The sequence below is a fragment of the Elephantulus edwardii genome, unplaced genomic scaffold (assembly GCF_000299155.1).
Source record: "Elephantulus edwardii isolate Elephantulus edwardi_28Jun2011 unplaced genomic scaffold, EleEdw1.0 scaffold00001, whole genome shotgun sequence".
Taxonomy (NCBI): Eukaryota; Metazoa; Chordata; class Mammalia; order Macroscelidea; family Macroscelididae; genus Elephantulus; species Elephantulus edwardii.
This window is the reverse complement of record NW_006399751.1, coordinates 8,356,926-8,382,567: the sequence shown is the minus strand read 5'-3', so window position 1 is coordinate 8,382,567 and position 25,642 is coordinate 8,356,926. Positions and strand designations below refer to the sequence as shown.

Here is a 25,642-nt window from a genome sequence, read left to right as displayed (position 1 = left end):
AATCCAATCATTCATTCATTCATGAACTTTAAAAGTATGTGTTGAGTGTTCACTGTATGTTTTCTAGAATCAATAACTCTTGCACCTTCTATGGTAATGACTGACTTGCTTTCTAATTGGGTTTCTTCTCTCTCTCTCTTCCTTGAATTACAAGAGTTCCTCCATGTTCTGTTTGGACAACTACTTCTTGGTCTACATATAAGTTTCTTCAGGGCGCAATTAAAGGTGCTGGGATTCTAATTCTTCTTCTCAGTGTTAGTCATAATTTGTTATGATGAGCACTGTCAAATTCCTTTGCATATAAACAAATAAACATCTTTCTAGTATTCTCTGTTTTCACTTAAGATCTATCTGACATCAGCAATGCTATCTCTTTTGCCACAGGCAGCCTCTGCCATTGGTTTAATGACTACTATTGAGTTTTTCCACTGATTTTTTTCTATTGACGTGATCTCCCAGATGCTTGTGTATCAGACTATTAGGTGAAACTCAAGTGCATAGTCAACATTTATGGGTATTTTTCAAAAAGGCATTTACAATGAATAAATCATTGTGCAAAAAAAAAAGAGTTCTTTAAATGTTCTAGAGATATGTATCTTTTACCAGATGCATGGTATATGTAAATGGTACTGTAATTAGAGTCAATGCTGAAAATCATTCAAAAACAATAGAGAACTGTCAGAAGTTCAAGCAGGATTTAGAAGAGGCATGGCACCAGGGATGCCATTGCTGATGTCAGTTGAATCCTGACTGAAATAAAAGACTGTTATATCTATTTATGCTTTATGGACTATGAAAAGGCATTTTACTGTGTGGATCATAGCAAATTATGGGTAACATTGAGAAGAATGTGAATCCCACAACACTTAATTGTGCTCATGTGAAATCTATATTGAGATGTTGTTGTTCAAGCAGAGCAAAGGACCACTGCGTGGTTTAAAATTGTTGTTGTTGTTGTTATCGTTGATTGCCTTTGAGTCGAGCACGACTCATAGCGACCCTATGAGCAAAAGGCCTGAAGCCCCTCTACAACTATCGACATTTATCAAAGTTCATAGAGTTTCTGGAGGCACGTTGTTTAGGAAGTGGATGTCAATCCTGCTTTCAAATATTTTAAATACATATGTATATATTTTAAAGGGGTTATCTTAGCAGTTTTCGGGAATGAGGGTTCGTATGAGAGACTAGGTAAAGCTGCATCATTGAGGAACTAGAGAGTAAGGACTGAGGGGCTCAGATGGAACAATTTCACTGCAAATTCGAAGCCATGAAATCAATGTAGTTTGAGAGAAAGGCATTCAAGGGAGCTAAGTAGCCAGTCCTAAGAAGGAAGGAGCTGCACTTCTTTGACTCTAACCTTCTAAGTCTAAAAGATGACATTGCTATCTCTGGAGGACCACATCCATACTTTCCTCTCTAATCGAGTTGGAGAGGAAGTATGGGCGTGATCTGCCAGAGAGAGTAAGGTCATCCTCGGGATTTAGAAGGTTAGATTAGACTTAGAGGAGAGCATTCCTCTGGAGCTGTATGTGGGCCAAGTTGTGCAATAAAGGAGCAGCACCTTTGGACATCAGAATGTTCCCGAGAGAGCCTGAAACTTTAGAAAGCCTGCTCTTTCAGGAGCAAAACTCTTGTGTGTCCTTAGACCTGCCAGTGGCCCTTCTTCTCCCAGATTCTCCCTCAGCCCTCCCTTTTTTAAGAAATCAGAGTCTTGGATCTTGAAGTCTCCTCTGTTGACCACTTTAGCTACTTGAGTTCATCTTCCCCAAATGCTGAGTGATCACATGGCTGGCATAACCTTTCCTCACTCTGTTGGTTTGGGGGTTTTGTTTTTTAATTTTTTTTTTTTCTTGTTGTGTACCATCAAATCAGATCTGACTGGCACAGCAGGAGATTGCCTTTCCTTCTCCAGCGGAGCATCTGGTGGACTCGAACACGCATGCTTTTGGCATTGCAGCACAGCTTCTTGCCACTATGCCACCAGAGCTCCAAAGCCATTCTTCCTATCTGGTATTTCATATGGACTAGCCCCACTTGGCTCTGCATAAGCTTCTCAGAGTTTTGGCTAAACTATATTGCTAAGAGTGTTAGGATATATTTATTTTATCTGGGAAATGTACAGAATTCTTCAGAAATGACCTAAAAAGAGCCAGAGAAACACTGATCCAACACATGTGTATCCTTTTATATAGGAACTTATAATTTTACTGTTTCTTTGTTGCCCCATTTATACACTTTCTGCATCAAAAACCATGACCCTCATTGATGACTTTTGCCCTTTCCTACTTTACAAATTACAAGCTCCTGAAAGTGCCCTCATTTTTCCTGGGTTGATGTTTTCAGTAATGTGTCATTCAATTCTTTTTCCTGCATGATGTTCTTGGCTCTTCTATTTGAAACTGTTGTTGTTGTTATGTGCCATTGAGTCATCTGTGACTTTTGGTGATCACGACAGCTCTGAACCCTGTCAATCCTGAGCCCATTTCACTGTCTCTGATGTATCTGTCCCCATTACCCCAGTTACTATGTCAATCCACTTCATTCAGGGCCTTCCTCTCCTGCATTGTCCCTCCACCTTTCTAAGCATGATGTCCTTCTCCAGAGATTGGTCCCTCTTAGCAACATGACCAAAGTATGTGAGATGCAGCCTTAAAAACTTTACCTCCGAGGAGCAGCTTGGTTTCACCCTCTCGAGAACAGACCTGCTTGTTCTCTTGGCAGTCCATGATATGTCCAATACTCTTCTCCAGCACCATTACTCAAAGACCTCAATTCTTCTTGTATTTGCCTTAGTCACTGTATTGGAAGTAGAGGAAAGTTTTTCATGATACCCATGCCTCCGATTCATCCAGAAACCTCCCGTGAGCAGCCGTGGGTAAGTCAGCTCAGCACAGAAGGGCCTTGGGCTTTGGATTGGGGCCCAGGAGAGTGTAAACTGGGGCTCATCACGCCACAGCTGTGCAACCTTTACCACCTTAGCTCTCTGAGGTCCCACTTCTTTGGCTGCAATATTTAGGAAGCTAAATTTCATACTAAATATTTATAATAAGCCAAATGCTATTTCAGGTTATGAGGGAGGTGGATATAAGCTGCAATTCACCCTGAAGCACTAAGGTATTCCTTAAGTGTTTACAGGGGTAAGCACTAAGGCAAACCTTAGGCAGGTTATAGGATTTTTGTACTGTATTTGCTAACCCCTCCCCCCAGAGTCAAGCATAATGTTTTCAATAGAAAGCACTTAGCTTCATTTGCATTGAATTCTCTTTGTGATTTGCTCCCTGGCAATTTTCAATAAAAGCACAGGGAAGCTGGAATCAGGCATTTCAGTTGTCCAAGAACTGTTCACCTCCTGCTTCACCTCTGTTTTCTCCTACATTCTTGGTGTTCTGTCTTGTTATTAATACTTATTAATATACTTTATCCTCGGTCTGCAACAGCAATATGCAAATACAAACACCCACCTCATACTGTTGCTGATAGGACTCAGTGAAATGTTTGAGAAGATCCCTGTGCAGCACTACACATCTGGGACAGTCAGCTGAATCCATCTCTCCTTATCAAGAATGACACCTCTCAACATATCTCAGGGCCTTGAGCTTCAACTAAGTGGAAATCATTTAGAGGCAAGTCCTTGTATTTAGACACAAAGGATGGGCTAGGAAAGAAGCAAGGGTGGAGCCAAAGGCAAGCTGTGTCTTTGCTGATCATCCCGACAGCAAGTTCTATCCACCATGAAGGATCTGTGGCATTTGTGGCTTGGTTTCTTTTGGCCTCCTGCTCTCTCCCAGCCTCTAGCCTGACCCCAAAGCTCTTCTTACAGACACATCTCGAGAAGGACAGTGAGACTCAAGCTTTCAGACCATCCTCTCCAGAAAGCTCCAGAAGCAGCTGGAAAGTTTCATATGGCTAAAAAGATTGTTCACACTTAGACTTTGAAAAGAGAAGAGCGGGGAAAACAACAACTAGTAAACTAAAAACAAAACAAAAATCCTGTAGCATGGAAGAGGAAAGGTCAGTGAAAATAAACATCTCTGGAAGACAGCACACAGCTGCGTGTTGATGTAGCCCAGGAGAGACTGGGGGCTTTCTAGAATGCATAGCTGAGGTTTGGAAGGAGAAACACAAACTCCTAGTTGTGCATCTCCACCCCTTCCTGATGGTTTCAGACTAGAAATTAGAATGCAGATTTGTCAAAAGAACTGTCAAACATGGGAACATGTCAAGAGCAATTGCAAAGGCAGTGGACGCAAGCCTGAAGTTTCTTAAGTAACATGGTAGGATTTGCTATGCTATCAGGGAGGAGGAAGGTGCAAATCATGGCCCCAAATCATGTAACCTCTGAGGTTCTCACTATTTTAAATCTCTAAAATGGGGTAACAATATCGACCTCAATGTACAGTTCTCAATATAGAATCTGGTACATGTCAGAGGGAGCTCTGGTCTCATAGTCTCCTAGAGAGAAGCAGTCCTAACTCAAAGGCTGTGTCTCTCTGATGGCCTGGATGACAGATGGACAGTCTCTTCCCATCAGATTTACAGCCTCAGAAACCCTATGAATCAGCTACGAATTGGTTTCAGATTGATGGCATTGAAATTGAGTTTTTGTTTTGAAATGGCACATGTCAGACTCTTCACTAAGAAACCAAACAACCTCAAAAACCAAATCTCTTTATGCCAAGTCAATTTCAACTCACAATGAACCCATGTGTTATAGAGAACACCTGTGTCATGGGTTTGTTGTCAGTGATCATTTCAGAAGTAGATTGTCAGGCCTGTTCTGTGGTACCACTAAGTAGGGAGGCTGGACTTTATGAGGAGGAATGTGGCATCGGGATTGGAGGAAGACTCATCAACAACTTGCGTTATGCGGATGACACCATCTTGCTTACTTGCTGAAACTGAAGACATGGGGCATATGCTACAGAAGGTCAAGGACTGCAATCTTCAATATGGATTGAAGCTCAACATCAAGAAAACAAACATACTCATCACTGGGCAAATTGGCAGCTTCATGATAGATGGAGACAGATTGTTAACCACTTCAGCTTGCTTGGTTCCGTAATCAACACTCTTGGCACCAGCAGTCAGGAAATCAAGAGATAAATTGAATTGAGAAAGTCTACTGACAGGGACCTCTCTAGAGTACTGAAGAGAAGCAATGTCAGTCTGGAGACTACGGGGTGCCTGATCCAGGCCATGATCCTTGTAATTACATGCTATGTGTCAGAGAGCTGGACAATGACTAAGGATGAAAGAAGAAGAACTGATGCCTTTGAGTTGTGGTGCTAAAGAAGAGTGTCGAACATACCATGGACTGCCAGGAGAACAAAGTCCTGGAGAGGGTGAAACCAGGTTGCCTCTGGAGGCAAGGGTTTTGAAGCTCCATTTCACATACTTTGGGATCACGGCAAGGAAGGATGTGCTAGTCCTTGGAGAGCATCATACTTGGAAGGGTGGAGGGACAGTGCAGGAGAAGACCAAGAATGAGATGGATTGACCCAGTGGCTGGAGAAATGAGATTAGGTCTGCTGGAGATGATGAGACTGTCTCAGGATAGGATAGGGTCCAGAGCTGTTGTACATAGGGTCTCTATGAGTTGCAGGCAACTTAACAGCATATTACAACAAAAATCGGCTGCATTTGATCATAAGGGTTTTGCCATACCAACCAAACCAAGAGTCTCTGCTATGTACTATTAATAATAATAATAATAATAATAATAGCAGTATCCATAGCTATCATGTTTACACAGTCCAATCCCCTGTTATTAAGGCATATTTTACCATGTGTTTATACCCAGAAGTGGCCGCAAAACAGCAGACTGTCTCTTCCAACCCATGCTTGCAGGGATTTTCAATGGAGACAGAGGGAGGGACACCTGGTATCTGGCAGCAAACCAGATAAAAGATACTTGCCATTTAAAGTTTGCAAATAAAGCCCTGTGGAATAATAACAATGATAATAATAATTATGCTGTTGTCAGTAGGAAGGTAGTACTTCAAGATACTTGTCATACCGCCCAGAGCTTTCATTTTCAAAGAGTGATTATCAGAAGAGATCTGCCAATAGCTGTTACGATGTACTTAAAGGTAAACCAGCCCCTGCCTCGTTGATTTCAACTGCCGCTACCCTCAGCGTATTACTGTGTCACCTCGAAAAGAAAAATGAGATGAGAGATGAAACCCAAAAAGGTCATCAATCCCCACTCATTGTCATTTTGGGGCACTAGTTAGGGGTCTCTGTTGACCTAGTGATAAAGAGCTGTGTTGTAATCCCAAATTGTAATCCCACAGTTCAAACCCACCAGCATCTTCACCAGAGAAAGATAGGCAACGTCTTCCCATGCAATTAAAGCTGCCTTTGAAAACCCCGCTAGAGGATCAGCTATGGGTCAGTTCATACTCCAGGGAACACAACAATAACAACAACAGTGCCGTGTCAGCTTCTGCCTGGACTGGGGGAGCGGAGAAATGCCTCCACCATGAAATCAGACATGAACTGGACTTTGATATTGAAGAAGCCTTAGGAGGGACGCCAGATCTTTGCAGAGGTTAAAATAAATCTTCTAAGAGGAAGAAGACCTTCTAGAAGATGGATTGACACGATTGCAAGAGCGCACAAGCAGCACTGACTGGTGCAGGAGAAAGCGGTGGTGTGTGCCATTGCGCACAAGGATGCTATGAGCTGGGATCCAGTTGTGTCACTTACAACAGGAACAAAGTGAGGTAGGCAGGTGAAGAAGGTTAGAGGCAGAGCAGTGAGAAGTCTTGGCTAGACCTAGTGGGTCCAAATGAGACGAGCCAGACTACAGTCCTAATCGGGTACTCCAGTCACGGCGGACTTTCCGCTGGAAAGACTTTGACCATTAAAGTGGGGGTTCACAGAGGGGTACCAGGAGCAGCACCGGGTCCCAGGTCTTTCTTCCTTTTGTGTCCTGATTCCGTAACCAAGACTTCATGACTCCACTCAGTCAGGGACGAACAAAGTTGATAAAAATGACGCACCATATACTCCCATGTGGATTCCCAGAGACCTTCTATGAACTGGATATATGGTCCTGAGAGGAACTCTGTTAATAATTTGACATTTATTTTTAAATCACTTCAAGACAATGTACAATTTAAAAGAACTATCTGATGCACTGCAACTTCTAGGATTACATTTTTTGCTCTCCCACTAGCTGAGGGACCTTAGAAAACTAAGCTCACTCTTCTGTCTTTGATTCTTCTTAAGTAACATGCAGCTAACACTGCTACTCCTTGGGGAGTCTGTGAAGATTAATGAATAGATCATCAATTCAGGTAAAGAACAAGAAGGGACTCTATAGACTATATCAAGAAGGCAGATTTTTCCTATGTAAGTATGTAGATTGTTGTTGTTGTTATGTGCTGTTGAGTCACCTGCAACTTGTAGTGACCCTATGCACAATATGTGTGAACCCTGCCCTATCCTGAGCCAATCTTACTGTCTTTGATACACCTATCCCATTACCCCAGCTACTGTACTAATCCATCTTATCTAGGGTCTTCCTCTCTTTCGCTGTCCCTCCATCCTTCCAAGCATGATGTCTTTCTCCAAGGGATGGTCCCTCCTGGCCACATGCCCAAAGTATGTGAGACATAGCTTCAAAATCCCTGCTTCCAAGGAGCGACTTGATTTTACTCTCTCCAGGATAGACCTGATTGTTCTCTTGGGAGTCCATGGTATGCTCAGTACTCTTCTCCAGCATCAAAACTCACCAGCATCAATTCTTCTGTCATGATTATTCATTGTCCTGCTCTCTGATGCATAGCAAGTAATTGGGAAGACTACGGCCTGGATTGGGCACACCTTAGTCTCTAGCCTGACACCGTTGCTCTTCAGGACTCTGGAGATGTTCCTGGAAGCAGATTTTCCTAATATAGTTGATCTTTTGATTTCCTGACTGCTGGTGCCCAGCTGAAGTATACAGATAATTCTTTAGATTGATTTTTGGGAGAGTCAGGAAGCTCAGATTGGTCCTTGTTACTTCGAGAGGCAAGGATGCTTCATCTCACACACAAAGACATCATGCCTCCAAAGGTGGGGAGGTCGTGAAAGAGAGGCAGACCTTCAACAAGATGGATTGACACAGTGACCGTGCCAATGGGCTCAAGTTTACCAGAGATGATGACGGCACAGGATAGGGCAGCTTCATAGTGTTGCTATGAGTTGTAGTTGACTCAACAACACTTAACAACAAGAAGATGTATTATCTTTATAATGGTAAATAAATATGTAAAAATATGTATACTTTATTCTTAACTACTCTATATATTTTGTGACTGTAGCACGGTTAATTTAATCAATCTCATATTTATGATATTGCAAGTCTTCCATTTTTGCTCTTTCAAGCAATGTTAAAATAGTCTCCTTTGTATTTATACATTTATACCTCTAAGCAAATATTTCTCATGAATAAATTCTTAAAGCTTTGGTACAGTATCTATCATCGACTTCTCTTCAGTGGTGTTTTGATTGACAGATTTGTGGGAACTGTGTAAGTAAACAAAGGCATGCTTATGGAGAAAAGCCTGCTTTGGGGAATGAATATTGCCCAACCCTATAAGCAAAAGAAGCAATGCGTATCCAAATCATTGTGTGCTGTCAGGAGATGCCAATCCCTAGAATAGGACATTACACTTAGAAAGGTGGAGAATCACAGACGGAGAGGAAGAGCTTCACAGGTGGATCGACACAGTGACTGCAGCAATGGGATTAATTACAATGGGGATTGGGAGAATGCCTCCAGACTGGGCAAGGCTTAGATTTTCTGTACACACCGGGGTGGCTATGGGTCAGAGAAACCTTGATGGTATGTAACAAAGACATTGTAGAGAAAATGCAACCAGGGCGTTCCTTAGAGGCAAGGATGGTGAAACTCTCTCTCACACATTATGGGCATGTTGTCAGGAGGGGTAATTCCTTGGGAAAAGACATACTGCTTACAAAGGTGGAAGGTCAGTGAGGTGTGTTGATACAGTGACTCTAAGAACAGCTCAAGTATATTAGAGATGATGAGTTTGGCCCAGGGTAGGGCAAGATTCAGATCCATTGTCCCTGGGGTGTCACGGTGAATTGTATTGGACTCAAAGGCACTTAGCAACAACAACAACATGTCAAATATTGGCCATAGGAGAGAAAGAGGTCCTGAGGCATTTCTGAGCTTACAATGAGAAAGGGGAGGCTGACTGGATGGTGGGAAATCAGGAAAAAGTCTAATCTGCATTGGTTACCAGAGGCTAATGATTGATACTCTGAATAGGGCGTGCTTTCTGAAGTGTCATGGATTCTGCAGAACAGTTGCAGCTCTCATTTGAGATGGCTTTGCTGGAGCATGGATACATTGCATTGCAGGTGCATTGCAGGTGCATTGCAGGTATTAGAGATAATTGTCTGCGGCACGATGAGGGCAGGGCATTAACTCTTAGACAGTGGAAAAATAGAACCTTTTCTGTAACCAGTAATCCTTTCAATTACTTTGTTAGGAAATTTATGTTTACCATCTCTCTAACACTCATTATCCATTTCTGAGGAGTTGGTTCCAACTGCCAGCCACCCTACATGGCAGAGTAGAACGGCCCCAGGGGATTTCTCAGGCTGTAATATTTTGTTTGTTGTTGTTTTTTTATACATAAAAGTATACACATTTTAATAGGTTTGCCTGAGTGTTGGCAAATTATTTAACTGCTGACTTCTTAGTAAAAGGTTAACTTGTTAAGAAGGTTATGTCATTGTTGTTGTTATGTACCATTGAGTTGGAACGGACTAATAACTGACCCTCCTGTGGGTTTTCAGAGACAGTAAATCTCATGACAGGAGATTGACCATCTTTCTCCTTCAAAGCAGCTGGTGCCTTTGCGTTGACAACATGACTCCTTACTACCAAGCCACCAGCACTGATGGTAAGAACTTGTTGTTGTCAGGTGCCGCTGAGTCAGTAATAACTCATAGAGACCTTATGACCAACAGATCTGAACCCTGTATTTGTTATAGAAACACATGTTTTTCCTCCAGAATGGCTGGTGGGTTCAAACCACCAACTGTTCTGTAAGAAGTTGAGCTAATTAACCGCTGCTCCACTTTCAGAGCTCGTTCACATTTACTCGGCTCTTTCTTGAAAAACAACATGAGTACACAGCAGATGTAGGATCTTCAGAACACAATAATTTCTATCATTGTTTCATCGTCGTTGTATTTATTTCTGCAGTACTTTCTAATTGTGACAATGGGTGCTGGGTTCCACTTCGCAGAGAGACATAGTGTTTTATTTTTTCAGAAATTAAGACATTGTAAGACAATTGCAAGCATGAAATTTTGAGAAACACCCACCGAGGCAGGGTGGAGAAGTCTGGGAAAAGGGCCTTTTCTAATTTCTTTCGGCTCAGCCAAGCCTGGTGAGTGCAACGTTGGTTTTACCACTAAAATCATTGAGGAGAGTCAACTCCCTGCCTTGGTCTTGTTTGGGTGATTCCAAAAATTAAATCGGTTGAAAGTCCACGGGGCTCTCTCACTGGAGCACCGAGAGTCTCACATGAAAGTCATTACATGCAGCCCTTCTCCCACCCGGGTTCCCGAGCCAGTGGGCAGCCTAGCATGACATCTCTCTAAGCTCGAGCCATTCCTTTTGAAAAAAAAAACCCTCCTTCTGTACTGGGAAGAAAAAGAACCAGAGATGTTTCAATCATTGGCCTTCCAAATCCAGTTTGGGGATTGATTTACCATATTCTAGTCCAAGGGTTACACGCAGACTCAATGAGAAGTTTTGGGAATGTGTGGTTTTGGCCAATGTGCTTAGGAATGGAAACCCAAGAATTATTTTACTGCGACTTCAGCACACTCCCAGCACAAACATGTGGCAGATGCTAGAAATGTGGGAATGCAATCCAAACCTTCGGAGGCACATCTTTTTGTAATCCAAGATGGTAAGAGTGAGCCCAGAAACAGCCTGATCCGACTGGTTCTGTTTTCTCCCCCCGAATTCCAGAAATGGAATTGCATATTTAGGAATTTTATGTTTGTATAGTATTTATAGGTTCACTATGATTCCTTGAGATCTTGAAGATTTATAGCTCAGTAATAGGCTTTCCAAGAGATTTGATTTATTTATTTTTCCTTTTAACTGCCAAACAACAGACTGAAGCCTTCTCTCTGGGAAACGGATAGGGATTAGCTCTTTTTTCTTTTTCTTTTTTTTAAATTTTTTTTTTTTAGGTCACAAGTTAAAAGATTCCTAATACTCACAGACATTCTATGTCTAGGAATGTTTGTTAATTTGATCCCCTCTCCCTCCATGTGTATCTTTAATCTCCCCACCAGCTGTCTCCCATAAAAAGATATTTCTGTTTTTAGTTACAAATCTGTTTAGAGATAAAACTCAGTCATAAATACACAACCACATGCAAAGTTCCCCCCCCCTTTTCTGCTGACAGTATAGAAATAACTCCAGATGAAAAATATTAAAGTTTGTTTGGAAATAGAAAGCACACGCTGTTTGCCTCAGTAGGGCACTTGGTTTATAGATGTTCAAGGTCTCTTTTGGCCCCGGTGGGAGCCACTCTGGAGAGCCAGTCATGCTCTCACTGTGATTTAACGCTCAGAGAGGCAGGCAGGAGTGCTGGGTGCATTCCGAACTGAGGAGTTAGCTCCTTGCCAAGACAGGTTTTAGTCACATAAGAAAAAGCAAGCAGGCTCAGAAATAGATTCTTGTGCATCCGTACCCGCATGTTCCCCATCACTAGAAGTCACACAAAAAGACAACTGAGCCACAAGCTCCCTGACATCCAGTGGATTCCAACCCACAGAGACCCTCCATATTGTGTTTCCAAGGCAAAGAATTAGAATTGCTCATTGCTCTCCCTTGGAGCCACTGGTGGATTTGAACTGGTGGAGATGTGAGGATTTTGATTAGCAGCTTAACTTGATAGTCATTCTCTCTCTCTCCCTTTCTCTCCCTCTCTCTCCTTTTCTCTCCTTTTCTCTCCCTTTCTCTCCCTTTCTCTCCATCTCCCTCTCCCTCTCCCCCTCTTTCCCCATCTCTCCCCCCTCACCTTCTCCCCCTGTCCCTCCCTCTCTTCCCCTCTCTGCCTTCTCCCCCTCTCTCCCCCTCTCCCTACCTCTCTCCCCCCTTTCTCTTTCTCTCTCTCTCTCATTGCTGGGGAGTCAGAACTGACTTGTAACTGACCCTCTCGTGTGTTTTCAGAGGCTATAAATCACTCAAGAGGGGATTGCCCATCTTTTCCCCTCAGAGTCGCTAGTGGACTTTCTGCCAGCGAGGCATCGCCTTTGGATAAACAAGCAGTGCTACTCCCCACGGCCCAGGCTGCTGGAGCTAACACAGTACAGAGGACGCTACTTAACCTTCCTGCTCTTAATAGTGTTGTTTGCCCTGGGATAAGTTAAGGAAGAGATTATATTTGTCTCCTTTCTTGTATTTCTGTGAAAACCTAGTACAGTATTGGTCAGAGCCAAGTCCATCGCTGTCTGCTGTCTCGTCAGTTCTGACTCATAACAGTCCTTTGCGACAGAGTAGAGCTTTCCAGGCGTTTTCAAGTCTGTAAATCTTTACAGAAGCAGGTTGCCTCATGCTTCTTCCCTAGAACGGCTGATGGATTCAAGTTGCAGGCATTCCTGGTGACAAGTAAACAATCACTGCACCACTAGGCTTCTTTGTTGATTATAAAGTAGCAGGGAAGTGCTTAAGTATATTCATTTGCTGTTGACTGACTTGTTCTAATCTTGGTAAGCAGTCATGTATACAACAACAATGAACATAATCCAACTCTGACTCTTTCCTGGTTCTTCAGCACTGACGCTGTCATCTCTCCTACGTATATTTAAGAAGCTCTGGTGGCCTAGTGGTAAGAAGCTGTGCTGTAACCCCAAAGGTACATGGTCTCGATCCATTGGCTGCTCCCCAGGAGAAAGGTGAGCAGTCTCCTCCTGTGTGATTTGTTCTGTTGTTGTGTACCGTCGTGTCGGGACCGGCCCATAGCTGAGCCTCCTGTGGGATTTCAGAGGCCGTTAACAGCAAGGGGGAAGACTGCTCATCCTTCTCCCGCAGAGAAGCTGATGCACTTGAATCGAGTGCCTTCGAGATTGCAGTGCAGTTTCTTGCCACTAAGCCACCTGTGTGATTTGCTGCCTCTGAAAACGCACTAAACGGTCAGCTTTGGGGCGGTTGCAACTCAGTGGTACACAACAACATATTCATTAATGACTGCTTAAAGGGGACTTTTACTGGTTTCTGTCCTGTTTGAGCTGTTATGGTCTGAGGAACCTTATCAAAACCACGTTCCTCTTCGTGTTGAGGCCCATCGTAGGATAGCAGATCAAATGTAATGGAGGCCATGTGTTGGCCAAGAACAAACAAAACATCATCGCTGATACTTCTGCAGTCATGGAAAGTAGACATCCTTTGCTCCATTTCACAGATGAGGAAAGTGAGGCTGTTTAAGGAAACCGAAGGATTTGTGGGGACTCAGTGGCTATATGCTCCACTGCTAAGCAAAATGACCACGGCCAAGGCCACCGTTCGTTCTCCAGGAGCCACGCAGCGGTGGGCACCAGGGAAGATGTCCACCCTGGGGAAGTCTGTGAGGTGCTTCCACTCATGTTGACACGGCCGCTGGTGTTGGCTGCGACTGGATGGCAGTGGATTTGGGGAGGAAGGGAGTAACACAAGCGTATAAGACAAATTCTAGGCCAAATTTCTTCTAAGTCTTAGGATATCCCACCAGAAGATCCTGCATCTTCTAAACCAGAGGACAGAAGGGCAATTTTACAAACGGTAAAGCCAAGACCCAGGAGGGAAAGCATTTGTTTCAAGTTTCACTCCTTATTTTTTCTTTTTTATTTTATATTGGCTTACATATAAAATTTGTATGTATGATGCTTCATACATAGACATGATGTTTCACACATTTCTTCATTCATATGATCATTCCCTTACATTGTGTTTTATAAAAATAATCACTATTGATCTATGCTCACTATCACCCCATCTTTTCAGATCCCCAGTGGGAAGTTCTTCATTTATGCAGATTTATAAACCAGTCAGTTAAAAACCTGTCTTTTCTTATACTTTCTACATTCAGTTGATTGATTTCTCCTTAAGATCGCCTTCTCAAATTAGGACCTGTTCTCCGTCCATCTCACAGTCATTTGTTCATAAATGGTTTGTAGGGGTGACTGTTCACTTGTGTATATGTGCACATGTGTGTATGTGTAAGGGGAGGAATATGTGTGCTTAAGAGGTAGTATGAAATATTCAATAAAGAAATATATTTATTATGTTATATATACTCAAATATAGTAGCCAGGAAATTAAAAGATGTATTGGCATGGGAAAGTCTGCTGTTAGAGACCTCTCCAAAGTACTGAAGAGCAATGGTGTTTCTCTGGAGGCTAAGGTGTGTCTGATACAGGCCATGGTCTTTGCTATCACTTGTTATGCATCAGACAGTTGCACAATGACTAAGGAGGATAGAAGGAGAATTGATGCCTTTGAGCTGTGGTGCTGGAGAAGACTATTGAGAATACCATGGACTGCTAGGAAAACAAACAGATTCATCCTGGAAAGGGTTAAGCCGGGTGGCTCCTTGGAGGCAAGGATTCTGAGGCTCCATCTAATATACTTTGGACATGTTGTGAGGAGTGACCGGTCCTTGGAGAAGAACATCATGCTTGGGAGGGTGGAGGGACAGCTCAGGAGGGGAAGGCCCTCTATGAGGTGGATTGATTCGGTGACTGGGGTAATCAGGGCGGATGTGTCAGAGGCAGTGAGATTGTTACAGGACAGCAGAGTTTAGGGCTGTTGTACTTAGGGTCACTATGAGTCGCAAGCGACTTGACGGCACATAATAACAACAACAACTCACATATGTGTGTCAGAAATATTTGTACATAAATTATAGGTCTGTTCAGATTTGAGTGTGGAGTGGACTTATTTTCAGATTTATCCCTCCGTGAATACACTGACACAATACCATCCACCTTAATATTGGTGTTCATTTTGGAGCCTCTGGGCGGTACAAACAGCTGATGCTCCTGATGACTGAAAGGCTAGAGGGTCAAGTCCACGCAGAGGCGCCTTGAAATAGAAGTCTGGCTATCTGCTTCCGAGAAGTGAGAGGCATGAAAGGTCTGAGGAGCAGATTTACCAGGCTCCTACAACACGGGCAGGGTCACCGTGAATGGGAACCCACTTGACAGGCACTTGGGGACAAACTTTAAAGTTTGGGGTGCTTCAGTAACTTCCCCACTGGACTTTAGTTCACAGCACTGGCATCTAAGGTATCTCCTCTCCACCCCTCATTTCAAGTGCAGTGAAATGTCACCCGGTACCTACTGATTGATTGTGGCCAACTAGCGGGACCAGACCCCAGGATGATTAGGGTCTTCAGATAGTTCTCCCAGCGTCTTCCTCTCATTTTCCCTCCTTTCCCTCCACTCCACTGTATCCTTTCTTCACAGCGCCCCAGCTACCCTGCCCTACGCAATGTTCTCTGCACACACCCCAGATGCCACAGCTGCTTCTGCAGCCCCGCACACCCCTTCCCCTCCACTGGGATGTCCTGCCTGAGGCGTAGTCAGGTCTAAACTACTTCTCCTGATGCCCAGAAAACACTGTTTGGCCGTCATCCTCCGAGGAACATTAAGTGTGGAAACTTCTGTGGAAAACGCTGCGTGTGTGCTAATCAGAGCTGGGGCAGCCCAAGACCATTTGCCACTGTAGACTTCGATGCTGTAAGTGAAAAATGAGCTGACAAACTTAAAACTCTTTGCAAAAACCACTGGGGAGAGATCTGGCAGCTTGGCCGCCAGGTTAATACCCGAGACACGAGGTGTTCACTGGCGCCCTTTACTGCAGGACTCACTGTGAACAAAAGCTGCTATTGGGCCCCAGTGCCCGCTGGCCACCCCTGCCTCTGAGCTGAGGGCAGCACAGAGCCTTAAGGCCCGACATCCCTCAGCCCTGGGGAATCACTCTTTCTATTTTAGTATTTAAAATGCATGCTTTGGGTCTTTCCCAAAGCACAAGCAGGACCAAGAACAAAGGCCCACATCCAGGCCTCGCTCAGCCTCCAATTTGCTTTGCTTTACCAGCAAAAATTCCCATGACGTCACTTTTTGGTAGTACATCAGACTCTGGGTTTCTTAAAATAATAGATGATTGGAATCATGAATGATGGAACGCGACAAAAATAGCATTTATTATACTTCATAAACTAGGGATTTTACATATATTATCTCACTCATTCCTAATCTTTTGAAAAGCACGCTTAGCATTTTCAGTTGAGGAAACCAGTGGAAAGAGGGTTTACATAATCAGCTGAAGAAGGCGCAGCTGTTTGGAATCCTGGGTGGTGCAAATGGTTCATAGGATTATTGACTTTGAGGGTTCGAGCTCACTCAGAAGTTTCTCACAAAATAACTTTCGTGAACTAGTGCAAATTGTTCAAATGGTTCACATGATTGTTGACTCTGGGCGTTCGAGCCCCCTCAGAGGCTTTTTACAAAATGACTTTGATGATCTGCTTCTGGAGAATGGATCACTGGAAGCTCTGTGGCGAGGTTTACTCTGACATTTGTAGAGTCACCACAAGTCAGCATTGACTCGACAGCGACTGGTTTCACGCTGCTGGGCAGTGGTGCCAGCAGGACTTAGGCTTGCTTAGTGTGAGCCACATTCAGCCCAAGGCTGACCTTGCTGCCTCTATTGGAGCTCCCTAGAGCATCTCTGGAGGCTGAGAACTCTGGGCTTGTAGATCTGAAAGATCAGACTCTGAGCATTCCAGTATCTGTGGATATAATGTGAGCCTGACTGTCTGAGGAGGCCAGGGGAAGCCTCTCAATTCACATCCAGACTGGATTGTAAAGCGTTTGGTTTCCTTCCTTAATAGAACTCATCAGAATTGTCTTCCGGTGTCTTACCAGGGAGTAAAACTCTTAAACTGGTGAATGACATCCGCTGCCTGTCAAAGGTTTGTCTGAGAGGAACAATTGTCTTGAAACGTGGCTGGGAAGACTGTATTGAAAACATTCAGTTCTCAGAGGATTCTATATAGCAACTTAGCTAGACCATCACATACGCTGGACATGCTGTCAGGAGGCTCATGCCCTGGAGAAAAAAGATACCGTGCTTGGAAAATTAGAGTCAGTAAAGGAAAGGAAGATATTCAGTGGGATGGATTGACACAGTGACTGTAAGCTTAAAAATGGTTGAGACTGTGGGAGTGATGCATTGTGGGCTAGGGCAAGGTTTTCGGTCAGCTATTCAGAGAGCTGCTGTAAGTCCTAGTCCATACCCCAGCACCTAACAACCACCACTGGCCATGAGCTGTGGAACACCACAGTGTGTCTGTCCACTCAGCTGTTCTGAGGAATCTTCCTGTGTCCTGTACTGTGGACTGAGTGAAGGAAGAAGGCCACCCCAAGGGCCTGATGCTGGCTTCCCAGTTAAGGATGATTGATAGCTATGACTTGTTGTGGTATTTTTGTTGGCCAAGATATATGGGTCATATGCATATAGTACTTCTGAATAATTGACTTCTTATAACTTATAACAGTTGTTGTTGCTGTTAAACGTTGCACAAAGATTGCAAATTACACAACAGGTGTTTCTTTTGTTTTGTTTTCATTGGTTGTTGGAAAGTTAGAGAATAGCTACGAGACCCAACCTTGGCAAGTATACTGTTGCTGTGTGCCACTGTGTTGGAAGTGACTCATAGCTGACCCTCCAGGGAGTTTGCAGAGGTTGTAAATCATGAGATTGTCCATCTTCGTCCCATGGAGCAGCTAGTGAATTCGAACCCTTGGTCTTTGAGTTGACAGCACAACCTTTTAGCACTAGGCAGGGTCCATTGAAAGTCAATGGCTAGCCTTTATCTCAAGTCATGTGCTGAGGACTACAGATATGTCAGTGTAAAAACAAAAACAAACCCCAAACACCAAGTGTAGGTGGTGTTTGGATGGATTGAGGCATTAGATTGTAGAGTTAGAAAGGGACATTAATTCATGGATCATACCCATGCACGCGCAGTTATGACTTGTGGTAAGTGCTGGAGAGGAAAGGACCTTGGTTATGAGGATATAAAACAAACCAGCCTGACTAGGTACTTCCTTGAAGAAATGAAACATGACTTAGCTGGGAAAGCAGAGAGCCCCAATGTCGGCAGGCAAGGGTTGTGAGGAGACTTGCGTGTGGGAAGAACGTGAGCAAAGGGCCCAAGAGAGGGAACGTGGCTCATTTGAGACACTGGGTGAAGGTCACTGTGGCTCGTGCTGGGAGGCAAAGAATTCTACTGAAGGGCTTTTTTGGGAAAGGCAGAGCCAGAGAATCATGGCTTTTTAAGTTGGAAAGAAAAATGTGCCTGTGTCCTGGTCTTTAGAGTATAGGTTACAATGGAAAACTCAAGAAGCTGACTCCTCAAACTGTGATCCCAGACTACCACGTCCACATCACTGGTAAGAAAGATTGTTCAGGCCTCATCTTGGACCTTCAGAAGGAAACCCTCTGCTGTCAGAGCCCACAGGGTGAGTGTGAACAGGCCTTCCAGGACATTCTGATTCTGGCCTCTGAATGGGGATGGTCTTCAGCACTATTTTGCTTGCACATGAGACTGGTGTAGATTAGTGTGGGGTTTAGTGCTATTGTATGTAGGGTTGCTATGAGTCTCAGGAAACTCAATAGCACATTACAACAACAATGTCAGTGTTTGGGCTGGCTGCTGCTGGATATATCATTGCGGACAAGAGCAACATGGTTGCTGCCTTACTAAATTCCAGGGTTTAGTTCATTGTCCTCCTCCTGCCTTTCCCAATTTCACAGTCAGCTGGGATGTGGATTTGATTTATCCACTTTTGCTGGAACATTCTTTCTTTGTGCTAAATAAGATCTTAGATTTAATAGAGTCTCTGGCATGTCAAACATGTTACGACATTATTCACCACGTCTCAAGTAACGCACGCTGTCAGACCCTTGCTCATTTACCCTTTCGTATATTAACCCATTTGTTTCTCCACTTTCCTATTAACCCTTTCATCAACCCACATGTCTACTCATCCATTCATTTCTCAGGGCTGCCAAAGCCCGCAGAGTAAAATAAAATCACACTTGACTTGATTAGTATCCAGCCAATTAGATAAACAACACAGGGAAGGTTTTCCCTCTTGTGAGGCTGGGTGGACCGGACTGTGCGACTCTGTGACTGTTGCGTCTCTACTGTTTGAGAACTCGAGGATCACATCCCAGGGGCTGAAATGCAAACCCCACCATGCCTATTTCTTTGAGTGAGTGTGTTCTCTAGGGCCCCCAATGGGAACCTGCCGCCGAGAATATCCATTTCTGGAAAAACACCGGCTTCGCACGCCACCCTCACTGTAACGGAGATTCCACCATTCCTAACGACTTGTGCCCGGCTCAGCTCTGCTAAGAATGTCAATTTCCCTGAAAACAAGGCTCAGGTTTTATTGCCACTTACGTCTCCTAACTTCTCCCGTTAATGATATTGGTTCTAATGAGGATTAAACGGTCTGACTCCTGGCAACGAGCACTGTAAGGGCCTTAATGGCGCTGCAGCCGTTTCATGCATGTCTTGGTTGCTAATGTTGCCATTTTTGTGATTGAGGCACTTTTTTTTCTCTCCCCCAAAAGGGGTGATGTGCAGTGTGGGGGCTTTATTGCAGAGAGCCTTCGTGTGTGTGTGTGTGTGTGTGTGTGAGAGAGAGAGAGAGAGAGAGAGAGAGAGAGAGAGAGAAAAGAACGTTTGCCCTCAGAGGTTCATAGCTCTCAGAGAACAACTTTTCCCTTTAATCTGATTTATACAGTCAGGAGAGGAAAGTACAGCAAAGAAGGAGCGTGTGTTTCTCAGATGGCATGCGATTTTTTTTAAAGGTCACAGAGAGAGAGAAAAAGAAAGAAAGGGATGGTAAAGCAGAGAATTAATCCAGTCGGCCAAAATGCAGTTGCTCCTTACAGCATGGCGCTTCAAAATGTGGGCCACTGGCCTGTGGTGTGGACATGACTAAGGAGCCTTCTAGAAAGGCAAAATCTCAGGCCCCATGCCACGTCCACTGTATTAGAATCTTAACTAAGAAGATCTGAAGGCTATAGGCAGGAAAATTTGAGAAACAGCTTTTCACATACAGTCACTGCAACAATGGGCTTGTGCATGGTGGCGGTCAGGAACACAGCACAGGATAAGCCAAGGGAGATCCACTTATTGTTCAGGATCAGTAAGACTCGCAGACAACTTGATGGCACCAAGCAAACAATGATAGTGTTTCCTGCCCTCTTCTCTTCAAATGATCACATAGCTATAATACTTACAAATAATCTGATGCTTGGGAAAAGCTTTATAGACATTTGAAAACACTTTTAATGTGCCATAATAGAAATTGAGTAAATTACGTTCCCTCCATACATCAAGTTGGTAAAAATTGGCATCTAAATAATTGTGTATTTCAATCCATGGGCAGAGTTTATGTCTCCATTCATTCAGATCTCTATATTTTGCTGAGAGCCTTGGTGGCAGAGTAGATAATGTTCAATTGCTCAACAGGTATCAAAAAAAGTGGACAGTTTGAAACCCCAAGATCCTCCAAGAGAGAGAGATGTGAGAGTCTATGTCTGTAAAGGTTTACCAGTGTAGAAGCCTGATGGTGCAGTTTTACTCTGTGGTAAAGGGTCTCTGGAGCTCCAGTGGTGTAATTTATAGGGAGGATCACTGTCAACTCAAAGGCTAGGCCTCTCTGGTGGTGTTAATTGACCAGAAGCTCTTTGGGAGAAAGATGGGCAATTTCTTCTTGATCTACAGCCTTGGAAGCCAAATGAAGGAGCTGTTTTGAGTCACTTCTGATTCAACTGAGTTGGGTTTGTGTTTTGAGATAGGATCACTATGAGGTGGAATCCACGTGATAACAGTGGGGTTTCGTTTGCATTTTGTTACTTTTATACCTAAGTCTTTTTTGGGTTTGGTGCTATTTAAACAATTTAAAAGAAAGTGGCTGAAGGTTTAAATATTATTCGTTTTTCATACAATGATTCACAGTCATTTTGTTTTATAGCTTTAATTTATGTTGATTAATGTAATTAATTAGTCATAATGCCTTAGCAACTCCTTGCCATGGTCTTTTCAATGACTTCCTCTGCATCTTGAAGTTGAACAATGACTAAAAATGACAGAAGAAGAATCAACGTCTTTGAGTCATGTTATTGGAGAAGAGTACTGAATATCCCACAGACAGTTAAAAGAACAAACAATATGTCTTGGAGGAAGGGTCGGGTCTGTGGCCTCAGGGACAAGAATGACAAAGCTTTGTCTCACATACTTTGAGAATGTTGTTGGAAGAGGCTGGTCCTTGGAGAAGGACATCATACTTGGAAAGTTGGAGGATCAATTGAAGAGAGGGAGACCTTCAACAAGGTGAATTGACATAGTGACTGTAACAACAGGCTCCAGTATTATCAGAGATAATAATATACAAGATAGAGCAAGGTTCAGAGCCATCTTTTATAGGGTGGTTATGAATCTTAGTAGATTCAACAGCCCCTAACAGCAGCAACAACTGACTCTTTGACCCACTTTTCTATTTATTAATTTTTACTCCCTTCTCTCTCCCTTTCCATCACTATTAAACTTCCAGGATTTATTTGATGTATAAACATATCCTTAGGTTTTTGTAATAGTAATTATATACTGTAATTGTCTTTTTTGTGAGTGACTTATGTCACTCAGCGTAATTTGTTCTAGATTCATCTACGTTTTGCAGTATTTCATGAATTCCTGATTGTTTTTGAAATGATGCATAATCCTCCACTGTGGGAATGTACTAGAGTTTCTTTCGCCCATTGATTGGCATTTGGGTTGTTTCCAACTCTTTGGCATTGCATATAATCTTGCAATCAACACGGATATGTGTATGTTATTTTGTGTCACTGATCTTATTTTGGGGAGGATATATACCTAGTAGTGGAATTTCTGGATTAAATGATATTTCTATTCTCATCTTTAAAGGAAGATCTAGTTTTCCTTAGTGCTTGATATTTAAGCAAAGAAAACAGTCAGATGGGCAACAAACACATGAAGAAATACTCAACATTATTAGCTATTCCTCAACACCTTATTCTTGTCAAGTCGGAGCCAGCTCTTAGCTGACTCTCCAGCAGCCTATCAGAGGCTGTAAATCACATAGGAGGAGACTGTCTATCAAACCGACAATGATGTATCCTCTCTGGCAACAACAGCAAAGCTCAACGAGTCCACAAACAAAAAATACTGTCAAGGTGTAGAGAGATTAGAACTCTCATGCATTCCTGGTGGGAATGAAATAGGTTAGAAATACTTTGTTCATAGACTTTCTAGTTCCAGTTGCTCATTATTAATATATAGGACAACAACTGACCTTTTTATTTTAACCCTTTATTGTCAGACCTCTCCGTACTTGTCTCTTAGTTCCTAGTTGCTTTGCCAGTTTGAGAATGCCTGCATAGATAATCATTTGAAGAACGACAGCTTATATTCTTCCTTTCCAAACTGTGTACCTTTTATGTCCTTTTCATTTCTTCTGGTACTTAGCTGAGGATACTAAGATATTGATTAGGAGTGGTGAGAAAAGCCTTCTATGTGTTGTTCCTGATCTTACGGGGGAATATCCATTCTCTCATATGATGTGAGTTCACCATGATATGCTCTGTAGTCTTTGTAGAGGTTCTTTATCTCGTTTAGTAAACTCTTCTCTATTAATTTTCATTTAGGTAGAGTTTTTATCAGCAACATATACTACCTTTTGCCATGTGGTTTTCTGTTTTTACATCAACAAATATAACCATGTGATTTTTCTTGAATGGACTGGCAGCAATAAGGTGAATTACAATGATTGATTTTCAACACTGAGTGAGCGTCTATACCTTGGATAAATTCAGTTCGATTCAGATGTATAATTTTTTCCCCACACATGTTGAATTTAACAGTGTCAAAAATGTGGGTGTCTGCTACACTTATTCTCCCTTTTCCTGGACAACACAAGATCAGCACCGCCAAGGGTTGCCTTCTCTTATTCTTCTTGGATGCGAAAGTCCCTTCTTTTTAAGCATACTCTTTCATCAGCTTTAATAGACCATTGACCAGGCTACAGGATTCTTTTAGATGCTGCCAAGCTTCGACTGCCTTTCTAAGCACATGTATTCCTGCCCTAAATTGGGATAAATCTAGCCAATAAAGGAAACTGCCGCAGTTGACCAATCTCGTGAATTTTCTGAGCTGATCTCCCAAAGGACAACCAAGCCTCCCCTTTCAGGAGTCTAACCCTTGGCCACACATTGCTTAGTTACCTTACTTCCTCCTTGAATCTGCAGTCCCTTATAATGTCTACCAACTGACCCAATTACACCGCAACCCGTGACTCCTTCTAGATGATATGACCATTTAAATATGCTCATTAACCACAATAATGATTTCAAGACCGTATCCTGGCCCCAACTCAAAGCATACATTCATATCCTTTAAAAACCTACTGCACAAGGGAGCTCTGGTGGCCTAGTGGATAGAAGCTGCACTGCAATTCCAGAGGTGCGTGGTTCAGATCCACCAGACGCTGTGCTGGAGAAGGAGGGGTAATCTCCTCCTGTACCAGTCAGATCTGATTTGACGGTACATGCACAAAAAATAATAAAATAAGATAATTTTTAAAACATTTTTAAAGAACCCCACAAAGTCGCTATAGATTATGTCTCATAAAGGGATGAAGAGACAAAATAACTTGAATACTGGAGCTGAAATACAGGTCTCACTTTTCCCCATGATTTACTTTGCCTGGCTAAAGTCTTGCGTTTTTGTTTGAATATTGAACAACAGAGAGGCATTGCACTTAAGTGACACTTTGAATTAATCTATGAAATTGTTTTGACCTTTCTTGACTTTTTCTCTTAAGGAAAGGGTCCATATATAGCTGAACTATGAGAATTATCATGGTTTATTAAGAATAATGTTGAAGTCACTAAGAGCTTTGAAAACAAGCACTGCATTTCCATTTAAGATTGCATGTTCCTGCTCAAGAAAATAAGACTCTCTGAGTCTTTGTTTAGTGATTCCTAGTGAAGCAATGATTAAGCATTCAACTGCCAACTATAAAGTAGATAGTTCCAACCCACCAGCTGCTTGATAGGAGTAAGATATGATAGACGACTTCCATAAAAATTTTCAGGCTTGGTCTTTACAGCGAGGCGGCCGAGCAGCAGACGCAAAGATGCAGATCTTTGTGAAGACCCTGACTGGCAAGACCATCACTCTTGAGGTCGAGCCCAGTGACACCATCGAGAATGTCAAAGCCAAAATCCAAGACAAGGAGGGCATCCCTCCTGACCAGCAGCGTCTGATATTTGCGGGCAAACAACTAGAGGATGGCCGTACACTCTCAGACTACAACATCCAGAAAGAGTCCACCCTGCATCTGGTGCTGCGTCTCCGTGGTGGCATTATTGAGCCTTCCTTGCGTCAGCTCGCCCAGAAATACCACTGCGACAAGATGATCTGCCGCAAGTGTTATGCTCGCCTGCATCCCCGTGCTGTCAATTGCCGCAAGAAGTGTGGGCACACCAACAACCTGCGCCCCAAGAAGAAGGTCAAATAAGAGCCCACTCTTCACTGGCTCCCTTGTCTCTTGCAGGTGGCCTTCTTCTGAGCCCATGACCCTGGGCCCTCAATAAAGTCTCTTTCATTGAACTGAAAAAAAAAAAATTTTCAGGCTTGGACATTTTAGGGAAGCTCTTCTCTGCCTTGCATGGTCACTATAACTCAAAGACAATTCAACAACAATGGTTTGCTTTTGTTTGCTTGTTTTAAGACATTTGGAGGGGGTGTGGTGTTAAGCCTTGTTGTTATTGTGTACCATTGAGTTGGAACCAACCCATAGAGGACCTTCCAGTGGGTTTTCAGAGACAGTAATTACACGGGAGGAGATTGTCCATCCTTCTCACATGGAGCAGCTGGTGAATTTGAAATGCTTGCCTTTGGGATTGCAGCCAAAATTCTTACCACTAGGCCATCAGAGCTCCTGTTAAACCTTGTGTGTGTACATGTCTGTTGTGTGCTGTCGAGTCAGAACTGACCCATAGCTAACCCTCTGGTGAGTTTTCAGAGGCAGTAAATCACACGAGAGGAGATTGTACATTCTTCTTCTACGGAGCAGCTGGTGGCCTTGAACCATGTGCCTTTGGGATTATAGCACAGCTTCTTGCCACTAGGCCACCAGACTTCCCCCCCTTTAAAGCCTTCACCTATTTATTTTTAACATGGATCTGCATGTTAGAGTTGGAAGGTTGCTGTTCATAAGATTGTTGAAAGGATCAAAGGAGACAGCGTTGGTAAGGCAAATGGTCCCTAGTGGACCATTAGTGTAGGGTGACAGTCATCATGTTTGCTCTGTAGTCGGTGCTCAGGATGTCTGGTCACCATCAGAGCCAACCTTCTTCTCTTCAGCATGTTCCCTGCAGTTTTACTTAGCTTGAATCTGTCCCACAATACTGAGGGAATTCGCCAAACTTTCCAGTTAGCTGCTTGCCTCTCCAGCATCCCTATGAGATCAAAACCTGTTAGAATGTTAGAGCGCTACATTTTTCACC

The 25,642-nt window shown here is 43.2% G+C and overlaps 1 pseudogene; it reads left to right on the top strand.

The window, feature by feature from the left end:
- Positions 1 to 24,240: 24,240 nt before the first annotated feature.
- LOC102856634 lies at positions 24,241 to 24,651 on the top strand (annotated as a pseudogene).
- The last annotated feature ends 991 nt before the right edge of the window (positions 24,652 to 25,642 follow it).